This window comes from Hakea prostrata, chromosome 9 (assembly GCF_041222555.1).
Source record: "Hakea prostrata isolate BN-2017 chromosome 9, UWA_Hpros_2, whole genome shotgun sequence".
Taxonomy (NCBI): domain Eukaryota; kingdom Viridiplantae; phylum Streptophyta; class Magnoliopsida; order Proteales; family Proteaceae; genus Hakea; species Hakea prostrata.
The window spans coordinates 43,656,900-43,667,607 of record NC_142608.1 but is presented as its reverse complement, the minus strand read 5'-3'; positions in this window follow the sequence as shown (position 1 = coordinate 43,667,607).

The window sequence follows — 10,708 nt, the reverse complement described above, 5'->3', positions numbered from 1 at the left end:
AGGCAACGAGCCACCCAGGCAGTCGATCGGAAAACCCTGCCTAAAAGCCATAATTTGCCCTCGGCAATTTATTTAAAACCTTCCATGACCAAATTTTGAATTATTTATTTGTGGAGGTTGTTGTGGACTGAGTAAAGGTAGAGCATATGTGGTGGGTGGAGAGGAACCTCTTTCTGTGGAGAATTTTGCGAGTTTGCTTTGACCTTCGGATCCAAGTGGAGAGTAGTTATTTTTCTTCTAAATTCTATGGTAGTGATTTGGATTAGTTGAATCCTTTTTCCATCGATTATCTCGATTGGATCATGCCAAGAGGACATATTTTGTATCTGATTTAATGGCGGATCTTATCGAAGAAGATGATGTGGATTTAAATTATTCCCTTCTGTGATCTATAGCCTAAGTGACCTCTCTGGAATTTTAATGACGTGATTTAGACTTAGATTAACCCAAAATCAGATCGAGGATGGATAATCAAAAGTCTAAATTTTGGACTTGAAATTTTGCCCGAGAGTGGGGTGGTCGATTAGGGCAGTCAATCGACTGACCAACTGCCTTAACTAGCTGTCCTACTTCCAGAGGCTATGTTGATGCTGTTTTTGCCCGTTTGACTCTCCAGACCCTAATGTAACCTTATTATCTTAATCTCGAGGTTTTTTTTGGAACCCTTTAGTGTATTTTGTTGGGAGATCTAGCAAGTTTTTCAATACTGTTTCTGCTGAAACAGGTAAGGACACAATTACATGTATGGCTGAATTGGTGTTATGATGAACTGCTTACATTTCTTTACATGTCAATAGTCTTATAACCTACTATAATTATTGTTGTGCAAGTTTACTTGTTAATGAAGTGTCATGATTGATGATTAACGCATTTTACTATTGTACTTACTGTGGAATGATGTATGGTGCGACTATGATTGGGGAATACCTAGCTTGGTGCTCCTAGCTTGGGATATTAAGGGTTGTGGTATGGGACATTGTCCTCTAATGCCCCTAGCACTCTCATGGTTGTTGTCTCATATGACTAGCAGGTCTAGATTGCATGGTTAAGTATCCCTACATGCTACTACCCTTTCAGTAGGGGTATTGAAGCCGAGCGACCAATGATGGCAGTGATGTGACTTTGTGTCATCCAAAAGAGGTAATTAGTATGTGAGGCAACTCAGTGGTCCACTATTTATCAAGCAATGGTAGGGTTGCATATGTTAGGGTTGGGCTCATGGACATCCAAAAGATGGTTTGGGTGTTATGAGGGGACATGAGAGCATCCACCCGAACAATATATGGTGGAGAAGGATACTGGACCAATAGTGAATTAGGTATGAAGAAAGGTATTTGGACCACATGTAGTGTTTACCATAGGACCTTCCATTTGGTTTAGAATCCTAGACATGCATCAGTACTTAGTGTGAAATCCATCCCAAACCCTAGCCTGGACACCCTGTCTGTTTTGGATAAAGAAGTGACTTGAATGGTGTTTGACCTTGAAGGTGGACCTTGAGTTCAATGTGGATAGCTTTAGAAGGTCCTAGGAAGTCAGGTCAGACCTTTGTCGGTTGAAGGCCTATGTGTCGGTTTTGACCCTGGAGATCCAAAATTCAGCAAGTTGACAAAGGAAGACCCTTTGCTCGATCCCATCGACCAAGCAACATCGACCAAGCAACTCCAAAAACATAATTTGTTATTTTTGGAAGTTTGGATTTTGGATCCCCTATATATTGCAACCTCGTTCTAAACCTAATTGTTTGGCCTCTAAACTACTGGAGAACTTGAGAAGAACCCTAGAGCCTCCTCCTCAAGCCAAGGAAGATCCCCAAGCATTCAACCAAGGTTTTCTCTTTGATTTCTCTCATTCAAGGTTAGTGATCTATCTCCTACTGCTGTAATCTCTTTTCTCTACTATTATTTCTTATTGTTTTGATTATGAGGAAGGTATAACACTACTGTAATGACCCAACCTCTGATCTCCTTTGTCTTAGAGTGAATCCTCATTCACTCTATGCTTTCCTTGAAGCCATATGGTGATTCTCCTTGCTTTTAATTTAGTTTTGATAGCATGATCTATTCTTATTGTAGTTTTCTATTCTAATTTGTGTTAGACTTGTTTCTTAGTTGTTTTCTATGCATGATTGATTGTTCTTATTCCTTTTGATTGAGTCCCCTTTCATTCTAGCCTTTCCGTGTTGATCCGCGGTTTAAGCCTATTATGTGTTTATATTAGAATTATACTCCATTGACTTTTTAGATGTTTAAACCTTCATAGATAGTCTTAGTATGGTTTTGTGGAACTTCCCTTCTAATTTTAGAGTAATCGGACTTCCCAAAGGGTTGCTGACATAAAATTTTCCCTATCTGTTTCGACTCCAATATTTTGGATTTACTTCTTATGGTCTATACATGTTTTCTCATGCTTGTTTAGGTGATTTTGGAATTGTTCTCTGATCTCTTACTTGAAGATTATAATTTGGAATACGAGGTGAATATTCCACTCACAATTTGCATATTTACATACCTTATTATGATGTGATTCGAATGCATAAGTTAGCTACCGTTGTTTTACTTTCTTTACATTATATTACTTCTGTAACTACAGTAGCATGTACATATTGAGATTTACAAATTAGAATTCCTTATTGAGTAATGTGAATATGATTTGGACTATGATGTGAATGTGAATGTTATATGTATGCAATCATGGTATGATGTGAATGCCTAGGTTGTAGTTGTGGAATGGGGAATGCCCTTTTAGCGTTTTTGTCTTTGGACACCAAAGGAAGTGGTATGGGACGCTTTCCTATTGTGCCCCTTGACTCTTTCCCTGACTACTGGTTGACATACCTAGGGCATGTCTGGAAGTGTTGGCTAGGAAACCCTTGCCATATCTGATCCCATTGGAAGGGGAATTAAGACAGAGTGACCCGTGGTAGCAATGGGGGATTTGTTGGCGCTCAACACCGGTAGCCAACCCGTGAGAGGACATAAATCACATTGTCGGGGCCATTCATTGGTAGGGTTGCAGTAGTAGACTTGGGCTCATGGGCACTCAAGACTGGTAGCCAACCCATGAGAGGACATGAGAGCTTCCCGTTTACTATTTGTTGATGACCAATAGGGTTAAGAGTCTATGTAGCCGGGAAGGATTCGGTGACTCCAGTGGAAAAGGTACCGAAAAGGATCGCGGGTAGCAAGGAATGGATGTATCTAACCCTACGTAGATGTGACTCAGTAGATGACTTGCATTGGGCTAAGATTAACCCTATACACGCACCAATACTCAAACCAAATGGTGATGTGAGAGAGTGGTGACCTAAATCCCAGCCAAGGTATGTTCGGGAAGGATTCAAGACCCAATTACCAAATGGAGAACCCAAGATGCTAGGAAGGTTGAGGGAGAGTGATTTGAGACCTACCCAGAGGAGTGTGGTGCTATGACTTAAAGCGTGTTTGCCAATGGAGACCAGCATACATATATAGAGTTAGAAGCATACTTGCATTTATTGTTTCATATCATTGCATTTATATTTGTCTGGATTGTGTGTGAAGATGTTTATTGTGATTGGACTACTTGCTAGGTTCTTTTTGAGCTTATCCTTCAGAGGACTCTTTTTAGATGCTTTTGTAGGATCGGAAGAGACCCCTTCCTATGGTACGGAGGACCCTTCCTTACTTGGTTCAACTCCTGATGTCCATGGAGAAGGTCATGACCAATGGTGTGACCAGTACTCAGGTTTGGACTACACTAACAACTCCTACTGATGGCAGCCGGCATCGTCTTATTCGCCGATGGGATCATGAGCTTGATGCTGACCTGAAGCTACAAGAGCACAACCTTAAGGTGAAGAAGATGAGGATTGAAGAAGAAGAAGAGCCGACGGAAGATTTTGACTAGATTTCTCTTATTCTTCTAGACTTTATTTTGAATTGTAATAGTTTAGACTTTGCTTTAGATTTCTATCTACCTTTTGCATTTGTATGTGGAGTATATTTCTGCTATACTCTACAGTTATCTTTTGATTTAGTATCTTGTTATTCCACACTTAGGTATTCTTTTGTGATCCTTCTGAGATCCTTTCTTGATTTTATTATTAAATTACTTGAATACAATGATTTGTTCTTGCTTTTGATTACATTATTGTGCTAAGTGGATATGATCGTTCCTAAACTTGATCTTCGGGGTTGTGGATCACACTTCCAGGTATTCCAAATATGGTACCGGATGGAGGGATGTGACACTTAGACCAATGGTTGTAGAGTGTGGAACTATACCACAACCATGGTTAATGATGACGACCGTACCCCTTACCCTGGATCCCAATAGAGGTAGTCAATCCTTGAGGATCAGAGTGATGAGACCTACCTAGAGGAGGGCTGGTGTTACATCTTAAAGCATGTCTGCCTGAATAGAGACTCGCACAGTTAGATTATTAGATGCATGTCATAACTCTGCATTTCATTATTTCATTTGATATTCACTACGTGATTTTGGTACATATATGGAATTGTTGCCTTACTAAATACTAACGAACTCAGCCTTGTGGATTATATTTGTTTTCTTCAGATGTCTATATAGAAACAAGAGAAATTCCCCATGCCTAGGAGAACACCTCTAAAGAGGTACTGGAGGCATCAATGGGATCTGGTCCATATTAACACGAAGCTTTCTGCGGGTGCATGGAATGCTCTTATGGCACCTATTGACAGGAAGAGAGTCTGGTTGTCTACCGCTTGGACAAGTCCATAAAGGAAGATCTTATGACTCCATGGATTGAGAAAGATGAGATAGAGTACCCTATGAAGTTGCAGGACAATAATAAAACATGATGAAACATTCTTTGGATAATTCTTGCTTCCATTATTACATACTTTGTTAACTACCTTTGATACACTCCTTTGATACATTCTTTTGATATCATTCAGTGTTATTTCCTTGGATTGTTGAACCATTTATTCTATAACCTATTATTGAATTGTTCTTTGCTCTTGATTATGGCATTTTGTGTATTTATTATTACTGATGATGTAACTGAGGATCTTGGGGTTGTGGATCAAACCCAAGGATTGTCAGAGGGGTTTGATATCGTTGGGTGGGTTGTGACTTCGGTTGTGGGAGCAAGGATGTTGAGATTGTCACATCCACCCAGCCGGTACCCTATCTGGCATACCCGAGTGTGTGATCCACAGCCCCGAAGATCAAGTATCGAGGAAATCATCCTCCCACATAGGCAATAACATAATCATGAACAAATATAATCAATGTATAATATTATAAATAAGAGATTCAAATAAGGAAAAGAATGACTGTATAATCAGAGTGCGGAAAAATGATACCAGATGTAAACATCAAAAAGGAGTAGAGTGAGGCGGAATATCACTCCACAGTTACAGCGGAAATGTAGCACGTAAGTCTAAAAGAAATACAAATGTTCTCAAAAGAAAGTAAAGGAATGGAAATCAAACTAAACTAAGAGTCTTCTACTCTATAGACAACGTCTTCATAATAATGGACTTCATCAATCCAACTCAGACGTTCCCACTCCACATTAGGTCTAACCGTAGTATGCAACGTGACCAAACGTGGGATCATCAATGTGATCTTCATTGTAGCCAGCACTTTGCATGTAATACACTTCTTCAATTGGTGCTTCTTCATATTGCCCTTCATAGTAATCAGTACTTGTAGAGGAATCTAATACAAGAGGTTGGACAAAAAGGAGTGAGTTCGAATGGACTCAGTAAGGCAAGTTAAATCATAACAACATAAATAACATGATTTCAGAACATAACATGATGCAATGCGATATGAAACAAACAATGAATGTATGAATCTAACTCTATGTATGCTAGTCTCTATAGGCAGACATGCTTTAAGTCATAGCATTGTACTTCTTTAGGAGGGTCTCATCACACAACGCCGGTTGGTAGTGGGTCCTTCATCCCTAGGGACAATCCATGGCTGGGGGTATAGGTCACCGCTCTCTCACATCACCATTGGTCTGAGTACTGGCACATGTCAAGGTTAAGCCTAGCCCAGCATGTCATCTACTTAGTCATATCAACTCAGATCCTGATACGTCCATTCCTCGCGCCTGGTGATCCTTTCTAGTATCCTTCACACTAGAGTTAGCATAGTCCCTGACTACGGACTCATCAACCCAATTGGTCATCCACAAATAATAGACAGGAAGCTCTCATGTCCTCTCACGGGTTGGTTACCAGTCTTGAGCGCCCATGAGCCTAAGTCTACTATTTGCAACCCTACCAATAAATGGCCCCATAATGTGATTCATGTCCTCTCACGGGTTGGTTACCGGTCTGATATAACGGGGGACATCCTAGCCAAACACTGCTAGACAGCCCTAGGTATAATAACAAATAATCCGGGAAAGCGTCAAGGGGCACCATTGGAAACATCCCATACTATTCCCACTGATGTCCAAGGACATAAATGTCAAAAGGACACTTCCCAATCCCAAATCATACCTATTCAAATACATTCTCAGATCAGTCACATCACACATAACCGACATCTCAACATATAAAAGAATAAGTAAAAGCATGATCAATTCATTAAACAACATACATGAGTAAGCATACATATATACTTGAATAATGAAAAAGAAAACATAAGTAAGGTCCTACTGTACTTACAGCAGTACATCATAATTAGAAAACACAATATCAGTAGTGAATCTAAGAGTTTCTGTCATTAGAAACTAAAATACACACAATCTATGTTATTATGAAAATAACTGTCTTTACCTTAAATAGCGTTGATGATTATCCAAAAATCAAAGTGAGAGGTTCCAAACCTAGCAAATAAACCCTAGACAATCATAGATACAACATTAGGAAAGAGGCCTAAAAGATTGGAGAGCAAACAAATCAAATCGAGCGAAAAACAAAGCTACTGACTTGCTTGGTCGATTGGTTGGTCTACTTACCCAGTTGACCAACTGAGTCAGTACAAAGCAAAACAGTGGATTTTGATCCGAAACTCAATCTACGAGATTCCAAACTCAATGAAACTTGGAGGAAACCTTTAGAACAGTATTCTAACACTAAAGGAGTATAGATTAGGCATTAACAATGATTAAAAACACTACCTTCCAATTCGAAATCATGATTTCCCCAATTGGGTGAAAACCCTAGAATTCAATGAAAAATATACTATGAATCCATGGGAAAGATTAAAGGAGATTAGATCTAATTCTAGAAGATAATCAGAAGTCATTCGCAATTCCATCATGAAAATTAGATCCAATCATGTTAAGAAAGTGAATCAAAAAGGGAGAATTAGGGTTTCAAGAAGAGTTTATCAGGGTTAGGGTTAAGGTCACTATGATGATCATAAACCCTTAAGAATAGAAGGAGATCATGGAAGAGATGGTTGCAAGGATGCAGCATCTTCTTCCCAATCTCAATCAAGAATAAGATCGTAGAAGAATAATTCACAACACAGAAGGGATCACTAACCTTCGATTAACAGATCGGAGATGAGAAGCTTCATATCTCGCAAAGATCATTCGAAATCACCAAAGAGAGCTTTGAAAGAGTCTTCCCACATTCTCAAAGAGTTTTGGAGGCAGAGGATACTAAGAAACACGAAGTTTACTTAAATAGAAAGTGAAAAACCCTAAACAGAGGATTTTCTCGGATTACTGGACCTGTTGGTCGATTGCTTGGTCGATTGGCCCAATCGACCAACTAGTCAACCAAGCTGGTCAGCAAGGCCCAGCCACGGAATTGGAAGCCCAACTCAAGTCCAAACCTCATGGGCTTCTCCCAACACAACATATGACTTACCTAGTATAGAAAAATGCCTTCGAATCATGTCTCACTATACTTCAAGTCCATCAACTTGACTCACCTTCATCAAACTGCAACTTTTTTTCTAGATCAGCACAAACTTCCAGGTATGGAACTCCATCATCAACTTCCATGGGTTCTGGGTCAAACACCATCTCTTCTACTGAGATGGCCCATAGTTGGCTTCTTCCTTTACTCCGGGTCTTCGGACCTACAAACAACCGGGTTTCCGGGTCAAGGTCAGGGTTAGGAAAGGGCTGGATTTCATAGAGATTGCAAGAAAGAGGGAGGCCATTGTAAAAATTGTTGTAGAATTGTTAAGATCCACTGTTAATGTAGGGAAGATTTTTAAAAATCTTGCGAACCGAATTGAGAGTCTTTTAACTAGGAAAAATTATTATAAGAAAAAAAAAAAGACAACCCCTTGCAAATGACCTTTAAAACAAAAACGTTTCTAGTCTCATATTGCAAATTCAAAAAACCAATGCCGGAGGAAAATAGGAAGAATACCATTTCGATGTCTTTTACTTTCTTTTCTAGTTTGTGCAATTGACAATCTTTCTTGATTTGGTTTTGTAACTTTATCCTACTAAAAAAAGTTCAATAAATTTTAGGAAAATGAATATATTCAAGGTACTAAGAAAGTACGATATTCTTCATATCATACATAAGATTTTTTTCTAACACCTATGCTTAGAAAATTACCACATTTTATCTTTTTATTAAAATTCCTTTAATTTAAAAAAAAAAACCATATTTTTATCATATTGTATTACTTTGTTAAGAAAGTACCATATTTTCTATTTTTTATTTTGGTAAGAAAACTATCATATTTTAAAAAAAATAGAAAGATTCCTATCTGATGCCATATTCCATTACAATTTTAGAATATTCTATATATTATCAAAACACAATACACGAAGATTCCTATTTTAAACAATTTTTTATTACCTTTAAAAAAAATTCAACTTTTCCTTTTCATTAATTTAAGATTTTTTTTAAATACCATAATTTCCCTAATTATTGTCTTCTTCTTCTCTATATTTTTCTTAATTCTTTTAATTTTTTTCGTGTACGTTATTCTTTCTTAACTATTCTAATAGAAAAATGAAACAAAAATCATTAACGGAATGATAGAATTTAGGAGAAGATATTCTCTCTTTCTTTCTTTTTTTATGCTTTCTTTTTTAATTAATAGTAACTAATTATCAACTAGAATGTCAAAAATATCCAATAGAAAATAAGTAAAGAAATTATAGATAATAGAAAACTAAAGGTACTTCAAAGAAAAGAAGGACAGGAAAAAATTTTCCACGAAAAAAGAGTACATGCTATATATATATATATATAAAGAATGAGGGAAGATTTCTTGAAAAAAGGGGGAAATGCACGATGGTCCAAAATCAATGGTCATTACCTTTCGTAACCGACGCGTGGGATCAATCGGTGATTGTATGAAAATTGCAGTTGAAAAGAATGAGGATGATGTGTGAGAAGGTAAGGGAACAATATGATGGTAATGCATGGGAAAAAGACGAAATTAATGATCAAGCGGCGATAACGTTAAGGAAGATGGAAAGTTATATTTGAAAATTCACAAAAAGTCTAACAGGAAAGTGATTTCGGCTAGCTTTAAGATAATTTGGGGGCTGAGTACAGTAATATAATGATTACGCAAGGCAGTTCAAATATTATATTCAACCATTGCAGAGGACATAATTTCATAAGGGACATGGTCATAAATCGACTTTCAAGTTAATAATGATATGGTGACTTGGCATCAAAGTTTTGAAGAAATCAAGGATCATATGGGGAAAAGGCGTAATGGCTGAGCAGGGAATACTGTATGATTTTGACAGAAAGGATTAAACCTACTGATCAGAGTCTCATATAAGTTCAACCTGATCAGTAGGCTTGGGGGCTTATGTTGTGACTAAAATATCCACTGCCGGTTTATACCAACCAAACCAATCTTAGCCGGGTTCGATTGAGAGATAAAAGAAGGATGATCAGCGACGTCCAAAGAGGAGCGATGATACGATGGCTGTGATTGAAAAAATGTTATAAGCAGGAAAGCTAGTATAAAAGCGAGGGAAGATTCGTAAGAAGGTAAGTCTCTGGAATCAACCAAACTCTAAGCTCACTCTGATTGAACTCCATTACAAGCACTTTAGAAGCTCCAGAGAGCTCTGAAACATCATCTTCACCATACTGACTAGATCGTCGGAGACGAGACGCAGATCAAGACGATCGGCTCCATTTCTTACTGGTATTCTGTTTCTTTCAGGAGTGAGAGGTTGATCGATCGAAGAGCAAACCAGATCGAATCAGATCTGAGGAGTTCGGTGCGGAAAACTACGGTTCAAGGCGATCGGCAAAAATAGCACCAACACATACTGCGTTCCATTGTATTTTGTGGAGTGAGTTTCCGCCTCTCTCTACTTCTTTTGATATCTTTGGATATCTGGTATCATTTTCCACACTCTGATTATTTTGTTTATTCACCTCTTGTTTTGAGACTTATTTATAATATTAAACCTTGATTATTTCCTGTTTATGATTATGTTATTGTATATGTGGGAGGATGATTCCTCGATACTTGATCTTCGGGGCTATGGATCACACTCTCGGGTATGCCAGTTAGGGTACTGGCTGGGAGGATGTGACAATGAAGGCATTCAATATGAGGAAGCACAAGCTGAAGAAGTACTACACGCAAGGTGTTGGTAGTTATGAAGATCTCGATGATGATCCCTCGAGTGATGATGCTTCATACCATGATTAGCCCTACTGTGGAGTGGGAGCGTTCGAGCTTGATTTCCGAAGTCTATGTCTATGAAAACGTTCTTTATAAAGTAACATAGACTCTAGCTTAGTTTGACTTATTTCTTTCTTTTCTTTTT